This window comes from Lonchura striata, chromosome 4 (genome assembly GCF_046129695.1).
Source record: "Lonchura striata isolate bLonStr1 chromosome 4, bLonStr1.mat, whole genome shotgun sequence".
Lineage (NCBI taxonomy): Eukaryota > Metazoa > Chordata > Aves > Passeriformes > Estrildidae > Lonchura > Lonchura striata.
The window spans coordinates 43,576,062-43,598,014 of NC_134606.1; the positions used below are offsets into that span (position 1 = coordinate 43,576,062).

General features: G+C 36.8%; 1 protein-coding gene across 6 annotated transcripts in view; it reads right to left on the reverse strand.

Annotated features, from left to right (window-relative positions):
• FHIP1A (FHF complex subunit HOOK interacting protein 1A) overlaps positions 1 to 21,953 on the reverse strand; it is an 89,339-nt gene that overhangs the window by 61,868 nt on the left and 5,518 nt on the right. For 4 of the 6 annotated variants that reach the window (XM_021530204.3, XM_021530205.3, XM_021530201.3 and 1 more), the window contains exon 3: positions 13,063 to 13,179. The exons of the other annotated variants lie outside the window; for them this stretch is intronic. The gene's annotated coding sequence lies outside the window, so the exon portion shown is untranslated. The remainder of the gene's footprint in view (positions 1 to 13,062; positions 13,180 to 21,953) is intronic. 6 annotated transcript variants of the gene reach the window in all.

Here is a 21,953-nt window from a genome sequence, read left to right on the forward strand (position 1 = left end):
CTGTTCTTCAACAATTGACAGATTTATGGTGAGGAGAGATGTGCAATACTTTGGATGATGGTCTGCCACTTCCCCAAGCCTTAGATGATGGCAGGGATCTGAGTGGTTTGTGTAAGCCACTGTTCTCATCTTGAGTTAAAGCTTTTGAAAACCTCAGGCACTTCCTGCACTATGGATATTTTCCCCTCATCACATGCAATGGCAGAACCAATGTCAGGTGGAGAAAACAAAGGACAGTTCAGTTCAACTCTTGCAACCAGATGGATTTCTTCCTGATTTTTATCAGCTATAGCCCCTTCTTTTGTTGGACACAAATAATGTTTTTTCACATTTTTCTTTGAATTCAAAACAACAAAGAAACCACCCAAGAAACATAGTACAAAGATCCAGGCACAAAATTAACCCAGCCCTTCTCCAACCAATCCCTATTCTCTCTGATTTTTTTAGTTCTTCATAGGCTCAATTTACAGTATGTCAATGCAAGAGAAAGCTTTAAATAATTTCTTCAGCTACATTTTTATGAAAGTAAGTCTGTTATACACCCATCTTTTATTATTCATTTGCATTAGAATGCCACAAAGTCTTACTTAAAGACATATTCATGGCACTAGCAATAATCAAATTGAATCTCAAAACAATAGATTACTGTAACAGACTCATGTAGAATTTGATCTTCAGAGACAATTTTGAAAACAATAAAGTGTTTGGAACATGCTCTTCTCCAGAGAGAATACTGCTTCCATAACAAGAGTCTGCTTTTCTTAAGCAAGTTACTTTAATTAAGAATTGTTCAAGAACTGACTTGATCTTCCACAGAATGTCAGGAAAGTACAGAGACCAGGACCTTGCTCTAAAAGCAGTTTTAGAAAGCAGCCTCATGGAACCCAACAGCCAGACCAGTGAGGGTACTTCAAATATTGGTGCTGGAGAGCACACGTGTGATGAAGAACACCTAAATGTTTACTGCTTACAGAGGTCAGGTCATCTACCAGAAGTATTTAGGTTGTGAACCTCTGTTTGGAGTCTTCACTCAGTATCCCCTTTGAGATTGTGAATTTAAGAGAATGTCTGTTGGTTTTAGAGAAATGTCTGTATAGGATGAATACCGCTCTTAGGACTGTCAAAATATAAAGGATCATATGAGAAGCAACTGACTAGTGGACTAATTAGCAGTAAGGAATAGAATTATGCAAAGCCTCCAGATTCCAGGCAGAGCTATCAATTACATTTACATGTTACAAATCACCTTGCTGATGAAGTGCAAGCTGGAAATAGGAAGTCACCTTGAAGTATTCAGCACCTTAAAGCACATTTGTAATGGAGCCAGAGGGGATATCTGCTTAGTTGTTGGAATAATTTAAAATGAGCACTAATACTTGAAATTATTCTATGACAATTGAGCATTCAGCTAAAGTAGCTGAGATAAGCCTTGACAATTCTAGATAAGAAATGCTAAGCAATTAATAGAGGTATCCAAACACTAACCTTTAAATCCACTTAGGCTGAATTTTCTCCTACAACTTGTATCTTTCAAACATTAAACTGAGAGCACTAGGAAAGTCAGTCCTGCTACATAAACCACAACTAATTCTGAAGACAAACCCTGTGTTTTGTTTTCAAGCCAACAGTGAGTAGATGAACCCAAAAAGCAATGGAACACAGAAACAGTGGCTGAATTTCATTAGGTCTGGCTCAACATCACTACAACAGAATCCAAATTGTTTCCTACAGAACAATTCAAGTAGCAGCAACACAAAGCACTCTGCTCCACAGGAGTCCGTCACATACCAGACGTGGTACCATTCACAAACTCAGTCTATGTTTCTGCATGTTGCTAGATGTCCCTCACCAATAGGGCAGAATAAACAGCAGAAAAGGCCTCGGCTCTAAGTCCTGCTCAGCAATAACAAAAACATCTCTATTATCATCAGTGTGTCCAGCACAAATCCAAAACACAGCCTCATACCTGACATTGAGAAGAAAACTAATTCTACCTGAGCCCAAACCAGCACACTATAAAAATCCTAGATCTATAGAGCACTTTGTCAAAAAACCAAGTAACTTCATACAAATCAGTTAAGAGCTGATACTGATGTTTTGTTTGTTTTTGAGGTGTTGCAGTATCTGGGTAAATACAACTTGCAAGAATACCCCATGTGTTCAAATGATTCCTCAAAATCCACAGGAAACAGCCACAGCAAACATTCTAACTACAGCTGGGACTGAGACTTGTTTTTATTTTTACTAGAGACCCAAAAAACCTACTTCCACATTCTCCTCTCCTTCTCAGTCAGGATGGGAATGGAAACCTTTGTCAGGGTTAGCTCAGCCAGTGGCCTCTCTCACCCTGGCAACTGCTTTTATATGCAGCAGGGAGACTGAAGAGGTAGAGCAAAGCTCAGTATTACTCCCTCAAGCTCAGGACTTCACAAGGAATGGAGCCTTTTCCCACTTTGCAAGCCAAAACAACTCAAACAACTCCCTAGTGCAATGAACTATGTCCTTTTCTCCTTTCCTCCAGCCTCCACAATGAAGAAGTATCATTGCTGTGTCCTCTGACAGAAACCTCCCACCCAGACTCAGCAAACAGGATTCATGTAGAAAACAAAACCAACCTTTTTTTTTTTTTTTTTCCCAGGCAAAAAGCAATGGGAAGAAGTAAAGAAAGACAAAAATGGAAAGATAGATTTATATGACTTACAGTGATTAGAACACTAATCAGCCTCTTCTGTACTGTACAGCAGGGTTAAACCCCCAGCACCACCCTGCACACACACAGCTACACACACCCAAACCAATGTGCGCTGCTGTCAGGAGTTGAGCTGTTTTCTTAATACAGAGGCATATTTACTGAACAGGTATTTCTAAATTCATGTTCAACCCCCTAAGTGCCATACCTAAAACTCATATAAATTCCTCCATATCTACAATTTGAACATATAAACTGCAGTTTGAGATGCAGATATCTTTCTATTAAAAAAAAAATGAACTATTACATGTGCATTAAATAAAGCTGATGTCATAAATGTCCTTGATTGTTTATGTGCCAAAACATTAAAGAATAAATCCAACAAATCTCCCATAGAATAAGAAGCAAATAAACAAACAAAACCCCAGACATGGGACCAGCTTACTATACATTATTAAAATGCCAAGCACAGTAGGTTGTTAATTTTTCACTTGAAGTAACTGCATAACTTGGTTGGGGAATTATTCACTTCTAAAAACTCTGTAGCCATTTCATTTCACCTTTCATTTTCTATCATCCACAAGTCAAAATCATGTATGCAATTTAATGAAAAGTGCATAAGTCCTTGAATACCAGATACAGATAGGATGAGCTGTGAGTGATTCTCACTAAACCTAATAAGCAAGAAACCAAAATAAAAATTGAAATATACAGATACTAGTATAAGCATAGTAAGTCAGTGGCATCCTTATCAAAATGAAAAAATATTTTCTTCTTTCTATAAACCCAAGATACACTTTCAATCTTTTTGTCATCTATCCATGCTATGCATCATGAAGATAAATGGTGATTATTGAATGAAAATAGAACGGTGATAGATTAATGGAAACAGAATGGTGATAGAATGAAAAACAGTGACACTTAGGAGTACAAACAGCTTAAAGAGTACTTTGACTATAAACATAAGTGTATAAGCAAGAAAATAATTACCTATATTCTACAGACAAACACAGCACAGCCCCAGGGACAGATTCCTTTTCTGTGAACACCCTCATGCTAATAACTCTGCAGGAGTCAGGGTCTGAAGGATGCAGAGTCAACTTATGGCAACTAAAATATTTAACCACAACAGACATGCTTTTACCTGACAAACTTAAGTGGGAATCCCACTTGCAGGGATCAGTTGTTCCAACCACTCCCCTACAGACAATTTAAACACAATTATTCTAAATCATCTGCATCTAAATCATGTATGCTACTACAGCAATTTTTGTTAAGAGACTCAACTAAGATGATATACCAAACAGGTTTAAAAAGTAAGATGTAAAAAAATATCACCCAACACAAATTCTATATCCTCCAGAACTATCCAGTACTAGGCTTGTCTCAATTAGATTCAAAGCCCATATTTTTTTCAGAACACTTAAGGACTTCTGTGAAAGCTAATAGTGACATGGTAAATGAAACATGCTGACAGACCACATTGTTCTATTATTAGTAACATGCCTGGCAACACAAAAAGAACAACACATACTTTAAAAACTGCACCTACACGACCTCTCCACTTTACATAAGACACAGATGTAAGATTCACTGCCCTATACCTATAGTTCAGATGGTTTTCTGGAGTACCTATTTGTAAGATAATCAATGCAAACACTGAAAAAAAATTCCATAATAACAGAAAAAAATCAAAACATTCATAAAAAAGAATAATTAATTCTGCTCTGGATTTGTTGGTTTTGGTTGTGCTTTTTGTTTGCTTCAGGTGGTTTTTTACTGTTTGGTTGAGTTTTTTTTGTTTTGTTGCCCTCTCCACACTCAAAAAGTGTTTCAGGAAAAGCCACAAGTTCTGATGAGGGTCATTAACGATACTGATTCAGCTGCTGGCTTGCCTTTCAAAAGTGCCAGACCAGTTTTACCTCATTTCTTTTAGGAAAGCAATGCAATGGGACAGTAACTTCATCTCCCAAATTAACTACTGCTGGATACCCAGCTCTAGGCAGTTGGCTTACTCTGTGCAAGCACTTTATTCCTACCCTCCTACTTGTTTGTATTTCTCAAAATGCAGCATATTACTCACTTTGACTGTAGCTGCTGCCCACATGTTCATTCATCTTAGTTTGTCTCACTGGATTTCTTCAACTGCATCTCATTAAATTGCCTGAATTTTTCCTTCCATCTGCATGCTAGGCTGACTTTCAGTGAAATGAAGGTAGATTTACACCAATGAAAGGAAAACAGAATGTAGTTGCATGGTCTTAAACCTTAATAGGCAACAAAGCTTTCTAGGCTATGAATTTTAATACTCAGGGATTAGCAATTCATCTTAGTTTCAGTTGTACCCTTCTAGGACAAAACAGTTATCTAGGGAATCCCTGATAAGTTTTTTACTAAAAGCATTGCTCCAAAAGCTGTGGTGAAGGAGCAGAAAAGGCCATGGCTCACATGAGAAAGAGGTCCTATCCCATGTCCCATGTCCCTGGCACACTCATGCTGTAGTTCCTGCTCAGTTCACAAACAAGTCAGTTCAGCAACAGCTTCAGGAAGAGTAAAACAGAAGGGAGTAAGGCCACACCACTGCAAACTGGGAACAGAGGCTGGGAGGCTGTGCAGCTGCCACCCTGGAGAGAGACTCCATCACCTCTTCTGCTTCTAGAATTATTCCATTATTTTTATTACTGTAACTGCATATTTAGAGTCAGGAAGTCAGATTCTGAAGACTTAAGAGACAGTAATTAATGCTGTGTTAGTTCTTCTGCAATAATTTTAAAATAATTCAAACTTACTAGTAGCAAACATGTTCAACATGTCACCAGAACCACCAGACTTCAGGTCTCATCTAATTCCTAACTGACTAATGCAAGAGCAATATTCTCTGCCCTAGTAGCCAGTATACTTCTGGTAAGGGGCACAAATTGATAAAGGAGATGCAAGGAAACATTATATGAAACACTTGCAGAACTGGACAAAAATTCATTAGATATACTAAATATGACCACTAAGGAAAACATGCCCAGAGATTAATCTCTTTTTGCAAATAAATAGTAAAAAATCCTGATTTTTTTTAAGAATAAACTTTTCATATCCTTTCCTCTGGAATGGAAAATGTTCTGGTTTCTCAAAGATTGCTTTCCTGGTTTATTTCTCTAAAATTAAATCTTCAATTCTGCATTGAGACAGTTCCAAGCTAAACATGACCCTTGGAGGCCAGCAGATCTTGCATCTCATCCACCCCAGCAGCTAAAAGTAGGACTGTGCCTCTTCCTACCTGGCCAGAAAGAAAAATAATAATGGAGAAAGCAACTCCTTATCTATTCTATCCCACCCTCAAAGGTCCTTGACACAGAGGGAACCAATTCCAAAATGCATCTACTACAGCACCAGTAAATACACTAGTTCCCACCTTAAAATATTCTTTGGTGTACAGCTGACACAGTTTTGAAAAGGAAAACAGACTGATAATGTTACAGCCTTAAAATAATGGGAGGAGCAGGAAAGTAAGTTGTTCCTCTAAGGCATAATACTTTTCTGACTTGCTCCTGGAATAAGCATTACTTCCTTAATCCCAGCAAAATGAAGTTTCTGTCTTGCCATTCTAAAACAGCACAAATTTATGCTGAAGTTTCTGAGGTGTTTTCAGAAGAGAAATACCTCAACTGCTTTGGCTTTTTGAAAGATTTTCCCTGTGTTGTGACTTTGCATAGGACTTGGAACTGAACTATTTCCTTGGTTTTCAAGAACTCCTCAACTGTTATCATAATTTATAATCCTTCATAAATTGATGAGGCTCCAGCTTTTTAATATTCTCTTGCATTCACTAAAGATTCTATGACATTTCCAAAGCAGGGAATTACTAGTCCACACAGTTCTTGCCCAGTATCACATTGTAGCCTACTTACACACTAGAATCACCCATAGGATGAGATTATAACCAGACTGGTTTAGGAGTGTTTTTTAAATTAGAAGTAAGTAATAAGATCTTTAATGACTATACTGCAACTTAAATGCTAAAGTTACTAAATTCACATGTAAAAACTTCACTACCAAAGCCTCCTTAAAAGATTCACCTTTTCATTTCCAACTGATTCCTCAAGGGTACCTGAACAATTATATCATGAGGCTGAAGTGAAGGTTCCTCTGTCCAGCACTTCCTACAACAGTAATACTCAGCTGCTGGTGTGTAGAAAGTATATTTTGCATAGGTCACTTGAGACTCCACAACTGGTTTTACAGATCAGCAATGTAATTTCAACACACAGAGAGAACAAACTCTCAACTCAAGCAAAGCTCATCAGGATGCAAAAACAATCAGCAAAACTGATTAAATATCAACATCCTGAGATAGGGTTGAGGGGTAGGGATTTTTAAAATTATGTTGTTACATGTCTTTTCAGTATAAGTGGATGGCCATTAAGCATGAACAACAGATACAAAGTGAACAAAATGCCATTGAACAAAATCAGTATTAAGTGGTACTTAGACAAGTTAGTTTGTAGCATCCCTTTTTATATCTGAAGGATCACAAACTTCTTCAGAAAGCACTCAGCTTTAAATTGATATAGTGATTAAACTAACACCAACAGCTCTTCAATGAAACAAAATACTGATGCTGTTAAAGTAAGTCACAGAGTAGTACCAATCAAGTCAACAGGTTACAGTAATTTTATCTAGAAGAACACCTTCGGTCAAAGTTTCAATATAATTTCAGATTAACCTCCTTCTGTGGTAGGGTACTTACCAAAGATTTCACCCTAGCAAAAGATTCAAGCAAAGACATTCACATATTGTCACACACCGACTCTGTGCCACACCTAGAACACAGGGAGAGACTTTCCCTTTCTCTTGAATATTATGTTCCTACTAGGAGAGATGCAAAAACCCCATGTGTTTCATAAAGCAGTTTCTGTGCAAGTGGAAAAAAAAACCTTCAAATAAGACTAGTAGCCAGCTACACACCTTTGCAATACATGAAACATCCTACAACAGAACAGTCTGTGTATAAAACGCACTCCAGAACTTCACTGGAAGAAAGGGGAAGCTTTCAAATTGACTGGACATAAAAAGAATACTATAATAAATCATATTGCAAACTACATGCTAGTTTCAATAAGCAATGTCCTTCAGGAATGTATTATATTTTAAAATTCACTTCCACCTTTTGTTGGTTAAGATAACCTACAGTTTATTTTAGTTAATAGAGCCACAAAGTAGGATGGAGCAAATATTTTGCTTAGCTTGCACTTTGCAAACTTCAGCATGCATATGGCAATGGAATCAATTACTTTACCCCCATCCAATTTCTTCACTTTAAATCTCAAACACTGCCAGAAAATCTCTTTAATCTAATCTGGATAGCAAAAAGGTTTATTCAAATTTCCTTGTACTTATAGTGTACAAATCCTTGTTTTAAAAGACTTACAAGAGGAATACTCAATGTGCATTTCACAACATTGAACTTAATATGAAACAAAGGCAACAAACACTGCTTTAAAAAGCCCAACAGTACACTTGAAGTATATGACAGATTAGTTTTTCATTAATCCAATTCTACTTGAAGCAAACCAGGTATTAAAAAATTCCTGTGAATCCAGAAAGTTAAATGACAGTATTCTTCCATAGCTCTGAAATATAAAATACGCAGAGCCCTTAAAAAATTAAAATTAGTATGTGATACACGATTTAGACACCCAGAACTTGGACCTTGCATTCTTCTCCCACTGGACAGCTCTTCTAGCCATCTCTGTTCCTGCACAAGTGATAATTTGTGACAAATTATGGAACTCATTGTTAAAGTCCATAAGAGTTACCAAAAGCACTGATGATTTTTAAAATAATTTTGAAAGAAAAAGACAAAACCCACTGAATTTATAGAATGGAAAGACTACTAAATAATACCATAGACTGCCCATGGCCAGGAGCACTGCCATATGCTTGGATTATGAACATGCTCCCCTACCCCCTTGTCTACCATCAATTTCTATTCTGAGGACAGCCTAATCTCAAAACCCTCAGTGATCTCCACTGCTCCATATACAACAAATATATCAAATATCTCTATTGCTTGGCTCATGAACAAGCAGCTTGTCTGAAAACAGCTACAGAGAGGTTTCTAAGATATGTTTCTGTTAACCACAACTGATTCTAACACCGCAAAACCAAATCAAAATCTAATCAACATTTAGCCTTTCAATTCAATCCATTCTTGCAGGCCTATATATTAACAGTGTATCTTACTCTTCCTCTCTTTCATTTATTCCAAGTTTATATTTTGAAATAATAATCATGCAGACTTTAAAACAATTTAACTAATCTGCACTAGCTTTATCTGAAAACCATTTTTGTCTTAAAAAATATTGGGATCTAAAGAACAATGATGCACAGGAAAACTGTCAACTGAAAATTTGATCCTTCAAGATTTTGTTCTCCAATCTTATTTTGCATTAGTCTTTTTCCTTCTAAAACAGCATTCACGACAATGGTGGGCTTTTCCCTCAAATTAAACATAAAACCACTATGTTGATAATAATCAGTTTTATTATGGAAAACATGATCAATTTTTCCTGTTTTGCTTTTTGTGGTTTCTTTATGTGTATCATAAAATCTCTGAACCTCTAACATCACATTAACCAAATATCCTTTAGATTCAGAAGGGTTACATATTCCCTTAGGTTCTGTAGGGCCACTACCAAGTACAATTTGCCCTGATTTAGTACTAAGGTGTAGCCAATTTGAAACAATATCTGCTTACCATGTTTACTTCCATGAGACCAAATTTAAGAAAAACAGGTGTCACTAAGATCAGAAAACCAGTCATACTTTTCAATTTTCTCATGCCAGTGGCCTCTATACACCATCACACACTGCTAACTTCCCTGCACTGAGCTTAATTCTTAATTAGGGCAAAATACACACCTAATTAAACTCAAGACACAATAAATGGTAAGTAAATTAAGATGCCTGGACAAAACATTCTTTATTACATACCCAGGAACTTTACTCACACTGTGTGATAGATACATACACACACAAGTTTTTTCCTTGTTTACATACACACGTTTTTTCCTTGTTTATCTTGAGCTGAGAAAGAAAAATCACCTTATTCATTATGAAAGCCATGTATACATCTTTATAGTCTGTGAATTGCCAGGCGGATGTGTCCTTTACAGACCTCTCCCACAGCATCACAGGGAAAGCAAATTTGTATGCTAGTGTATAGTGATGAAAGATTAGAAATCAGAACCATTTAAATTATTTACAGAACATCACAGATTCCTCAGAAGGCCATGTGAAGTAGCCTGCAACTGGCCCAAGGAATCCTATGAAAGAGTAAAGCCATGTGATAGCTATTTTCTATTAACATTTTGTTAAATTCAAGGCAGTTTAAAAAATACCTACATCAGTAAAACAGGTTCTTCCTCTATAATATTCGTTTCAGATAACAGTCAGTAACCAAGATCTACCAGCTTGCTCCTAAGATCAAACTCACTGCTGAATGAAAAAGATATTTTCCTCCCCACAAGTCTGAGTCTCCACAATTTTTATAATGAGTAGAAACTCAAAACTCTACAAACTGACACCAGGAGAAAAGAAAAGCAACAAAAAACTACAAACAAACAACCCCCACACCACAACTCAGGAAGAAGACAGCTGAAAGGAAGCATGATCCTAAGGTACTCCATATAAACTAATGGAAATTCTTTCACCTTGTGTCTTCTGTCATTCTGAAATTCCAACTTGAATCTATGAAAGTCTTACTTAGAAAGGTTTAATTGAAAACAAAAATATATGGAAACATATTTGTTTCAGATGCATTAATATTTTTCCAATAAAAAACACAAAGTATTTAATACCAGCTGGGCCTAGAGTTGGTAATCAGAGACACTTAACAATCTTAGACTAGATACTAAAGCTCTTGTGTTAAGGAGTTAGGGGTTTCTTTCATTACTGCTGTTAGCTAAACCAACAGGAATCCAAACATACTAGTAAGATTGAGGAGTTACACAAACACAGAATAGGAAGAAATGAGAGAAAGACTCCACATCATTGTGTTGGTTCATGTCACTTCCTGCCATCAGTGACTGTATTGCCTTTCCATGAGCATAACTAGATTTTAAGTCAGGGAAAAAAGTAACAGCTTTGCACTGCTAGAAATAAAGTTATAGTGTAAGACCAGACTCTAGTTTAAATTAACAATTGTTACTAGTTAGTTTTCTTTCTGGAGAAGGAAATAGATTTGTCTTTATTGAGCAAGATATTATATTCGAATGCTACAAACCATCTGAAGAACTCTTACCTACAGCAAATGATTAACAAACAGTCACTTTGGCAACCAAAGCTGCTTCCATACAGCCACAGAATCACGGATTAGCTGTAGGTCAGTATATATAAAAGCTTATACTCAATAAATTTTGGATAAGATACCACGAAACTTGGGAATATGTAGTTCTTCCAAACACCATGCTAGATGAGCTTTTAGACAAGGCTTGATATTCAAAAACACTCTAATGAACTGGGTTTATAAAACAGGTTTGCAACACTGTCATAGTTGCCAGTTTATTCAAAGAGTGGAAACAATAGCATACTGAATATTTGGCAAGCATCAGGCTATCTGATGCTTCCTAAAGATACTCTTATATGATACTTTGGGACCTTTTATAAGCTATTACAGAGAAACCAGATGCCTCCTTAATCCTTACAAAGCAGCACAGGTTAGGATGAGAAGAACAAGATCCTTGTTACCCACTTCACAAAACAGTTGCCCATCAGCATCAAGAATTGCAACAAACTGCGTGAAAAAAGAGGTGGAAGCACTAAAGGGGAGGATAAGAGCAGACACAAGCTACATGAAAGGCTGCTGAGAGATGGTGTTCATTTTCATTAAGCAAATGTTTGGTGGTTCAAAAATAATAAAAAAGGTATAAGAGTTTGCCAGAAAGTTAATACTGAATTATAATCTACCAGCTATTCATATTTTTTCTAACCAACTTGAAAGAAAACCTGGGTATATATAAACCAGGAACTAGTGGTTATTATAAAGCAGCATTTCATATTTCTTCTCCTTTCTAATGTTGTTTGACTGGTATAAATGCTCCTCCTGATACAACAAGCACAACTTGGGAAACCAAACATATTGTCAGGTTCCTGTGATTTCAAGCTTGTCTATACTAATCCCAGTCTCATTTCACACCCACGCATCAGGCTCCCTCCCTAGCTAGCTTGGGCTTCTCTTCTGTACACAGCTTACTTATGACAATCTTGCAATTAACACCCACATCTCCTCCCCAAATGATGCCAACTCTTCTATGAAACATTAAGTCTATGAAAACCACACCCCCCCCCTTCATGCTCTTTCATCTGGCCCTTTTGCAAACTGACAATAAGCATCTCTTGGGGAGGTGACTCATAAGTGTTCAGCCCTTTTCACATTGTAAAACAGCTTATCTAATGAAACACAGCACATGTACAATGTTGCATCAAGAACCAAACAATATTCATGCTTGTAGATCAGGTTGGGGAAAAGACTTACCTGAATTTTCATTTGTCAGCTAACTAGTTTCACTGCAGAGTAAGATAAAGTAAGATGATCCAATGACAAGCCAAAATCTAGGACCTCTGCCCCTCATTCAGCTTCTGTTGTAAAAGGTTTTCTAAAGTTTCTGCAGTCAATTTTTAAGCTCAGATAGAGAATACTAGTGTTTCCTCCTTCAACTCTTTTTGTATCCTACATTGTACCATTAGAACCAGGAGGAAAAAAGAAAACGTACATTCTTCTGATGACAAACATTTCAATTATTTCATATCCTGTAAGCCAAATAATGTGGATATATTCTGAAACAAACAAATAAAAAAAAAGAGGAGTCTTGCCAACTCAAGAATATCCTGGTGCACAGGCTGCTGGGCACTCATCAATGTGCCACAGGTAACCAACATCTGACTTACAGGGTATGTAGGTCACAATGTATTTATTGCTCTCCAGAAGTTACAGGTCACTAAAAGATAGCTAAAGCACCTTTGATAATTGGTGTATATTCATTTCACATGTAAACAATTCCTGTGATTGTCACTGGAATATTGCACAATAGTTACACTGTACAGGTGTGAACACAAACAGAAATAAAACACAAAACATTGACAGGATACTCCAGAGCCAATGGTGTCTAAATGCAGCTGAGTGCTACTGGAGACTCTATCAGGCATCTGAAATCAGACTCAAGTCTCAAGCTCACTTTCCATAGGATGGGTGTCCATACCACAAAAACTGATTGCAACACCCAGCACTCCAAACAGCAAGCTCATGGCTCAGCAAATAGCCTTCTGTTCTGAACTACCTATTACACACACACACACACACAGACACACATTTATCTTACCTGCAGTTAAAGCATGTCAACAGGTCAGCAAGGAAAAACTGGCTCTGGCAGCTCTTCCATTTGGTCAAGAATCTAGACTTAAAGTTTCTTCAGCTTTCAGCATCATTCAGCTTTCCACTACAGACAAGGAAAGGCCGAGAAAGTAGAAAAGTAAAAAATACCATTCTCTGTTAACAGAAATCTGGCACTGTAAAAACCGAGAAGGAAAAAACCTCCATCTTAAAGAGAACAAGATAATAAACTCTCAAATACACAGGAGTAGCTGTAACAGAGCATATTTCACGGCACAAGACACATCTACACAGGCAAGGTCAGAGCTTCCAGGCCTTTCACCAATACCTAGTGAAAAGCCCTTGAAAACACCAAGGGCATCATCAACTAAGAGCCCACATCACTGCAGAAGCAATCCATATTTGCCTTCCTTGCTGCCTTCTGTTCACTGCTGCAACCCAAAAACAATCATGCATAATATACTGAATAAGTCTGAAGCAATTAAGAAACTGTTCTGGCTAAGAAAGCAACCACTGGGGGGAAAAAAAAATAAAACACAGAAGCAGAAAAAAAGTGGTATAACACTGAATACTAAAGCTTGCTACACTGCCAAAAAACTGATTACAGAACTCACTTTTCAGACAAGAAATGCATCATAACAGCATCTTGTTAAACAAGCTAAACACATGCAAGGGAGAAGGAGAAACCTACACCTTTCTGTCAACACTGAAGTAATTCATATTAAATTTATATTTGACATGTAACAAGGCTGCACACATACAGAAAAATGCAAGTATGAAAAGCGTGTCTATTCATTTACACAGTGCTTAGCATTCAAAATTGATTTTACAGACATCCTGCTAACCTGCCTGACAGAAATTCTTCCAGACTACACAAATTAATTCAAAATAAGGAGACTGTCATTTTTCTGTGTCTTATAAGCAGGGAGGGAAAACTCTGAAAGTTTTCAGTACACTGAAAGGAATCCTGCAAAAATTTAGAAAGTATATACATCAAGGCAAAAATATTTTTTTATAAACATAATTTTTAACCAAGAACTCCTAGTTTAAAACAGGTTCTTAAACAGCTTTCCCATCAGGGGAGCACAAACAAAACAGCCAAAAAATAAGGTCTTATAGAAAGACACTGTTTTTTTCTGCAAAAGTAGCATGGTTTCAGTACATGCTAGACTAGATGACCCCTTGCCATTTCATGCTCCTGAATTTCAGGGATGATTATATCTGGTTCCTCCACACATGTAACCAGAAATTTCCTTAAGAGACTTTTAGTATCATTTTCCCGCTCAACTACAACAAAGAAGTAGTGCTAAAAATTAACCAGTTTCCAGGCTAACAGTAACAGGAAATGGTAACAGGGTCAAGCTCTCTATCCTCCTGATCATCTCTAAAATGTTTCCTGTAGTAAAATATAGCTCACAAAATTCTACCTCGCTAACCCTGCTATTTTTAATGTATTTTCTTATTACTCAAAATAATTGCAAGTAAGGGTCCTAAAGGAAGTAGATTTCTCCATAATTTGTAATTAATACTAACTTCTCTCCTGTCTGCTTCATACATTCATTGCATCTGGTCATAAAAATAAGGTTCTAAGTTTAATTTGTTAAATACACTCTCCCTACTTTTGTTTTGCTGTATTATTTATCTGGGTAGATTTGGAGTGGAGCCTATAATTATGTTCTTGATCAGACTGTGTTTTAGCTCAAACAATTATTTTTTCCCCTGGATAATCTTCTTTAATTTATAGTATAGCTTAAGAACTATTGTTATAATAAAATAGGTATAGTCTAAATGACATCCTCATGTTTGAAGTTTGCAAGTTGATCAGCCCGGTATTTTTATTTCCTTTTACTACACATGAAATAATCCATCAGAGGGAACAGAAAAGAGGAACAGGGGGAAGAAAATGAAAAGAGAAATTGTCCCAACCCAGAGTCCAAACTGAAGTCCTGAAGGTAACCAACAGCCTCTACAGAAATAATTCTTTCCAGCATATGTAGGAAAAGGAGCATGCAATAAGCATCTGTGGAGGGGCTTCAAGTGAACAGAATTAAGGGGGCACTGGAGGAAGGCAAAACCTGTCAGCATATTTGTTTTAAAGATTCCAGCACGCTTCCATCTAAATATTATCTTTTATCTAGAAGCACAAGCCTGAAATTGAAAATTGGTACAAGAGACTGAAACCGGAGCCAATGAAGAACAGACACAGGAGGGACAATTCCATTTCTGGCATGGCTAGTGCATACTTTCAAATATATGCTTAATAAAAAATTACACAGTGGTGCCATATTATCCAAACTTATTCAGTGCTTCAGCTTCAAAGTCCTGCAAGACGGACTCAATGAATTACTTTGTAGTTACTACTACTGAGGCAGTAAAGAAAATCACAAAGGTCTGTTCTTTTGTAGGCTACAAAAGTTGTTTTGTAGGCTACAAAAGATTTCTCTATGATATGCAGTTACTGTGCAGGTTTTAGAGAGAAGGCATTCAGAACATCAAACAATTCCCTGATCCAACATATGTAAAATATCTGAATCTGAAACCTTGGCTATGGAAGATGTCCAGAACCTAAGTGCCTTTAGCTTCCCAAATAATTTGGGAAAAAACCCCAATAAAAACCCACATAAAACCAAAACTACACAGACACCCCTTAGGTTAGAGTACAAAAGAAGATTAAATCTAGTATATGAAAGAACAAAAATCTGAATAATTTATCAAGTTCCAATTCTGAATCATCCTTTTTAATATTATTTTTTAAAGCTGTAATTAAATTAAAGAAGTATGGTGATGATAATTGAATGGAGAGCTTCCTGTAGTTGTGGCCCAGGAGAGTCATATTAATCACACAGTATCACCAGTTCAGTATTGCCAGATAGGAAATAATACATCCTTATCTCCAGGGAGCACTGACACTGGGATCTCTGCAGGCACTGACAAATCATTACTGCCAAGCACAGTCTTGCCTTATGTAACATTCTTGGAAGAGCAAATATTTGGCTTTTGCATTAAATACACAGTTTTTTAAAAGCAGGCCACCAGGTAAAAAATAATACACATCTGCATTCTGTATCCTGATTAGTAAGGAGGGGGAACAGAGGGAGAGAGATGAGATTAAAAAGGTTCTGCCTTCTCATTTCTGAAAACTGAGACAGGTGAGGAAAACAGGAAGAAGTGCTGGTAGAAGAAGTGCTCAAAAAATTTGAACCAGACACAAAAATGTTATATTTTATCAAATATTTTCTATCTCATATGCTTTATATGAATTTTATATATTTTCCGGATCACAGTATTCTTACAAATCATGATTCATAATTATGAATCAAAATATGTATCTCAGCTCACATTGCTTGGATAGCCTGAAATTCTGTCCTACAATGAGTATGGGGAGGCATGCATATTAAAAAGCTTTAGAACATAATCAACTCTTAGTAGCATCCTTCATGAATTACTATACTCTACTCTGTATACTGAGATGATCAAATCATAACAGACAACAGTTTTCAATGTTTCTTCAGACAGCAGAGCAGAGTGTCAAACTTTCTTTTAACAGGCAGGTTACCAGGACATTCTTAGAATGGCAAAACCCTTTTCAAGGATTTATACGTTCTCTCTTACACCCTCTTTTTTTTTTTTTTTTTTTTTTAAACACAATTAATTTTGAGCTCAGGGTTATACTGCATTTTGTTTGAGAGGAAAGCTGTCCTTAGAGACTGTATTGGACCCCGTGCATCTTAACCTACACTACTACCCAAGCTGGATATTATGAAAGATGCATTGCTTTGTGGTTTGGGAAATTCAACTTGCTTTCCTTATCCTTCCCCTTCATGTTTCTTTCCTAAGAAAATAAATCCTAGAAAACATAGTCCACAGATATATGAATCAATACAAACACTCCCAGTACCAACAGATACCATTCAAAAGAGCAGATGGACTTTAAAATATTAAGAGGCAAGTACGTTTTGGTTTCATACATGCATGAATTAAGATAACAAACACATGATAAAGGTGATACCTCCTGGGAAATCTCCGTCTGTGAGTAACAAACCAGAAATCTTCTAAACTGCTAATTCCACATAAAAATGTGCCTATTTGCTTTTGATTTAAAGATCAGTTGACACTGCAGGACTTCCTCAAATCTTTGTTTTCCTTCTGCTATTCACAGTTTTGCCCAATAACATGCAGCTGAAATTATAACCTTTGTTTAATGTCACTGTTTTTATCCCTATAATATGGACAAGAAATATCATGCAGTGAAGATCCCCTTCTGTTTTGGATTGTTACTGGGCAAATAATTAAAGAAAAAATAATTAGTGTATTCAAATAAACACAGGCTACAAGGGCAGCACAATAGAAGGTTGTTAAGAACATACTGCAGATTATATGAAAGAGTTTTCCAAATTTTCAGTAGCACAAGCTGATTAAGTAAGTCTGTGTGGCAGCGAGCAAACTCACACAGGTCTGGAAGCAGTAAAACTCCAGTGGCTTGAATGCAACACCACACAAATATGACAAAATTGTTTTCAAAGCTAATCCAGGAATCTTCACACCACATTTCTTTGCACTCCCTGATCTAAGATTTGCTCCTGCAGAGCCAGTGTGCGTATAGCCATGCCCACAGTCATTTTTTCATGTTGTTATCTCTAACAGGGAGTCCTAGCTACTTTTCAACAGCCACTGCAAAGTTACAAGTCTCCCTCATCTACACCATGCAGGTAAAAAGGAAAAAAAAAAAAAAACAACAGAGAAAGAGGCATAATGTTTTGATATCTTCTGGATCCTCCTTGTCAGTTGAAACATAAGAGTAGAGGTAACAAAGTGAATTCTCAGTACCGTGCTCTCCCTGGATTTTACACATCATGCTGCACCACAGTAACCATCTCCTTTTTGTATTCAAAGGATAAAAAAAAATCACCTCAAAGTCATCTAGTCCTTTCCACTGTGCCATAGTAACACACATCATGTTTCTGTCACAACTCACAGCTGCTTTCATTACCTGTTCTTAAAAATAATACACAACTTTTTCTGATAATATATTACAATGCAACAATGTCTTACCAAGCTAGGAAAGAAAACAGATCACTGTGAAAAACACGTTTATCTCATACACTTAGTGGAGAAATGAGAAAGTGAGGGTTTGTCTATCTTCTTCACTTCTCAGAAGCTAAAATAACAGCTCCCAGTTCATTCAGTCATTCCTCCAGACATCCAGGTATTCTTACTGCTTTCCTCCAGACTCCCTTTTAAATAATTTTTAAATTAATTCCATCTTCAAAACATGAAGATGTACATCAATATTGGCTGGAAAGATTAGTTCATTTAACTTGTAGAACATATTTCTATTTACACATATGTGGTGCAGACACAGGATCCCACCAAAAGAACTGGAAAGGTCCTTAAGGTTAACTGAAACAAGCCTCAGAGAGAAGCACTTGGTCCTTCTGGCCTTCTCCGATTGCTCCCATCAACCAGGAAACACAAATTACTTTGAAGAAGCCTTGCTGTGTTTGAAATAATGTGTTATAGGGGTTTGTAATACAAACTTCAGTCACAACCTAAGAACCAGCTTTATTTAAAAAAACCCAAAACCTTCTAAGAGCAGAATTCAATAATTTTGATTGAAGATATTCTCTAATTTTACAATTCTATAGCAATGTTGACTCCTGTTATTCTTGTTGTCTACAAAAATACATAAAATCCTTCATGTATATATCTAAAATAAACCTCTCACCCTTAAACAAGAACACTATCTCATTAGTCCATTTCTAGGGAAAACAATGTTTTTCAAGCAGTTCATCACTTGCCCACAGTCAATTCCTCCAAACATTCTTTAATAAGAATGAAATTTTGACAGTTTCTATCATAGAGTCAAGCTTCCAGAGACCTACTGCTCCTTTTGGAAAGGGAAGTTCAAGTAGTCTAATGGTTAATCTTAAAAATAAAATCATATTGGCTACTGCTTATTTCTTTGTAATCTTCTACTGCTTTGGGAGGGTTTAATTCCCAAGAAAAAATACTAGAACAAATAAACAACTGACTTTACAGTTGTTCTTTTCCACTTGCCCCTTGCCCCTGACACCTGTACAGACAGACACTACAATCCCTCTTCTCAGTGGCACAGTATTACACATACCCTCCATGAGTTAAGTAACTGCAGTAGCTCAAGGATTACATCAGCCACCCCTTGCTCTTTCAACAGTGTTTTTGTAAACACTTCAAACTTAAACTTCCCTAACTGCTCTAAAACTCACTCTTTCCTCACACCAGCTTAGTATTTTAGCACTTGCCTTGGACATCATGTTCCCCTCCAAGCCCCAGTATATTTTATTAGACCTGAGGTGAAGAAATAAACAAAAAATACCTCAGCCTGCTTGGCATTATTTGTCCATAGCTCCACTCGTCAAACAGGAGCAAACCTCCTCTTTCTAACTTTCTATTTCTATAATGATTTCTCATTATTCTTTTTGAGTTGGCCATTATGAATTTTTAATTATGTGTGTGTGTACGTTTTATTTATATGTGTGTGTGCTTTATTTTTACACTTGTCCTTGGCAATCCAGCTGGGAATACCTTCCCCTCCTTCCATTTGATGTTGAAGGGCTCACTACTACCCAAGCCAGCCTCTCACTACTCTTCATATTTTCCTCTGTGGAAAAATAGTTTAAATTTCTGCATTAGCATATCCACAGACTCCAATATTCCTGCTTCTGAATAAATAATATTTTAATCTCAGAATATTTAAATGTACTTTGAATTATAACTGATTAGACCACATTGTCTCCTGACACCAAGCTCAATGCCAAGTGCTCCTGAAATGTTGCTGTTGAGCTGATGCTTCTTTTAAATCTGAACTGTTGTTACTTTAAATTTTTGCAAAACAAATGCACACTAGTAAGAGAATATGCCTTGCTGTCAATACAACAAAATTTTATCCCCCTCACTTGCTGCTACTTTAAAATCAAACAGTCATGTTTCAGCTATTAAATGTAGGTTTCTAAAAACACTGCTAGCAAGAGATATAATTTGCAAATAAGCATGCATTATAAATGCAGTCTTTGCTAAACTGCCTTAGCTGTTCCTCTCTGAACATTTTATTTTTTTCTAACAATAAATGTTCTTGTGAGAAGAAAAAATTTCTCCAAGTTCAAGGATTCCACTGGCATCAAAGCAAAACAAACCTAGCCCTAACTAGCTGAAGGAAATTTTTCAAAATATTCTCAATACTACTGTGTGTTCTGCTTTATCAACACCAGCAAGTCAGGAACCCATAAGCACTGGGCTGTTGCTGGCAAACATCACCTCTGTAAAAATCATGCCAGCAAAATATGCTGAAAGCAGATGCAACCACTGACAGCCATAGAAATCTCTGTGTTACCTGGAAGCAAGTTCAAGGAAATATCTTTTAGTGCTGTTCACACTACTGGAACCAAATTATTAAAAACAGAATCATTGCAAAGGCAAATCGGTTTCTGTCCTCCATCCTTTTCCTCCACTCAAAATGTACTCTCACTTCACAGGCTTCTCATCTTATGAATATGTTTCAAGAAGCTGATAAAGAACTTTCTAATTGTTTACCTGAAACCACTCTAAGCAGGCAAGCATAATTAATCTTAATGCAAGTCAGCAATTCAGAAAGGAAATTATCCTGTTACACCTATTGCTGACTATGTGTTGTATGTTCTCTGCTTCCGTGTACTGAATGGCAAAATAGCCAATTAAAAGGAAAAAAAAAAAAAGAAAAAACAAATTCATAATCCATACCAAAAGCATTCCAAGAACATTGGGTGATCTGAGAACAACATCAGAGCCAAAAATAAAAAGGAGCAACACACACTTTTCTGAAGATCTTTATGGTTTGCAGCAAAATATTTGCCTGCTTAGCACCTGTTGTCACTACCTTGGTTGGGCACACAAGGCAGAGAAACCAGCACAATTCTAACTCCACTCACAGAGGAAGGAAGCCCTCACTTCCAAAACAAATCCACATCATGCTGTGGTTGGAGGCATGCACTTCTTGCAAAGTCCAGCACTGAAAATCAGTGAGTTCCTCAAAAGGGGAGATAAACTTTTGATCTCCATAGGTTCTCTTACAGGAATACAGAATTTGTAACACTGAACTAAAACACATTTATGGCATGAGTGAAGTGTAAAAATGCCATAAATGTGCAAAGAGGAAACAGCACAGCTCTGTTTACTAAGAGCCACGGGTCCAGTGCAGCAACTCACTGATGTTTCACTTCAACTTGTAATTATGAAAGGCACACCTCCCCACTCAGGCTTCCTTCTTCCCTTATATGTTCAAGGTATACATGCTTACAGAAGCACTACTCAGTGTAATGCCAGTACAGTGATGAAGCAGAAAACCAGGTTATCTCTCCCTCTCAGTTTTGCTGCATTAGGGCAGGAGCCTGCCACAGCAAAATGAGTTAACAAAATTCAGTAACAATCCATGCTACTTCCAGGACTTGGCTGCACAACAGCAACCTTTTAACCACAGCTCTCTGACTAGTGTGTAAAAAACCTAAACATCTGAAAATAATTCAGTTATTACAATTATATTAACTGTTAATTGTTAATAAAACTAACTCAAAAGTATAATATTCTCTTCTCTCCTGCTCAGGGGTATCTGAGGTTTTACAAAAGATTTTGTGAATTCAAGTGGGATTGAGGGATTGATTCTTCAGCAGTTTAACTCTTCAACTGTTAGCCAACAGCTAAATTTAAGTTACAATACAAAGGCTTACTGGAATATAAAGACTGTCAATACTTTTAAAAGTTTTAATTTGTTTCATACACTCTAGGAAATCCTTCCAATTGTGAGCTTGTTCAAGGGCATAATTTGATCAGTTCTGCAGGCAAATTCCACTTGTGTTGTTAGAATAGTAC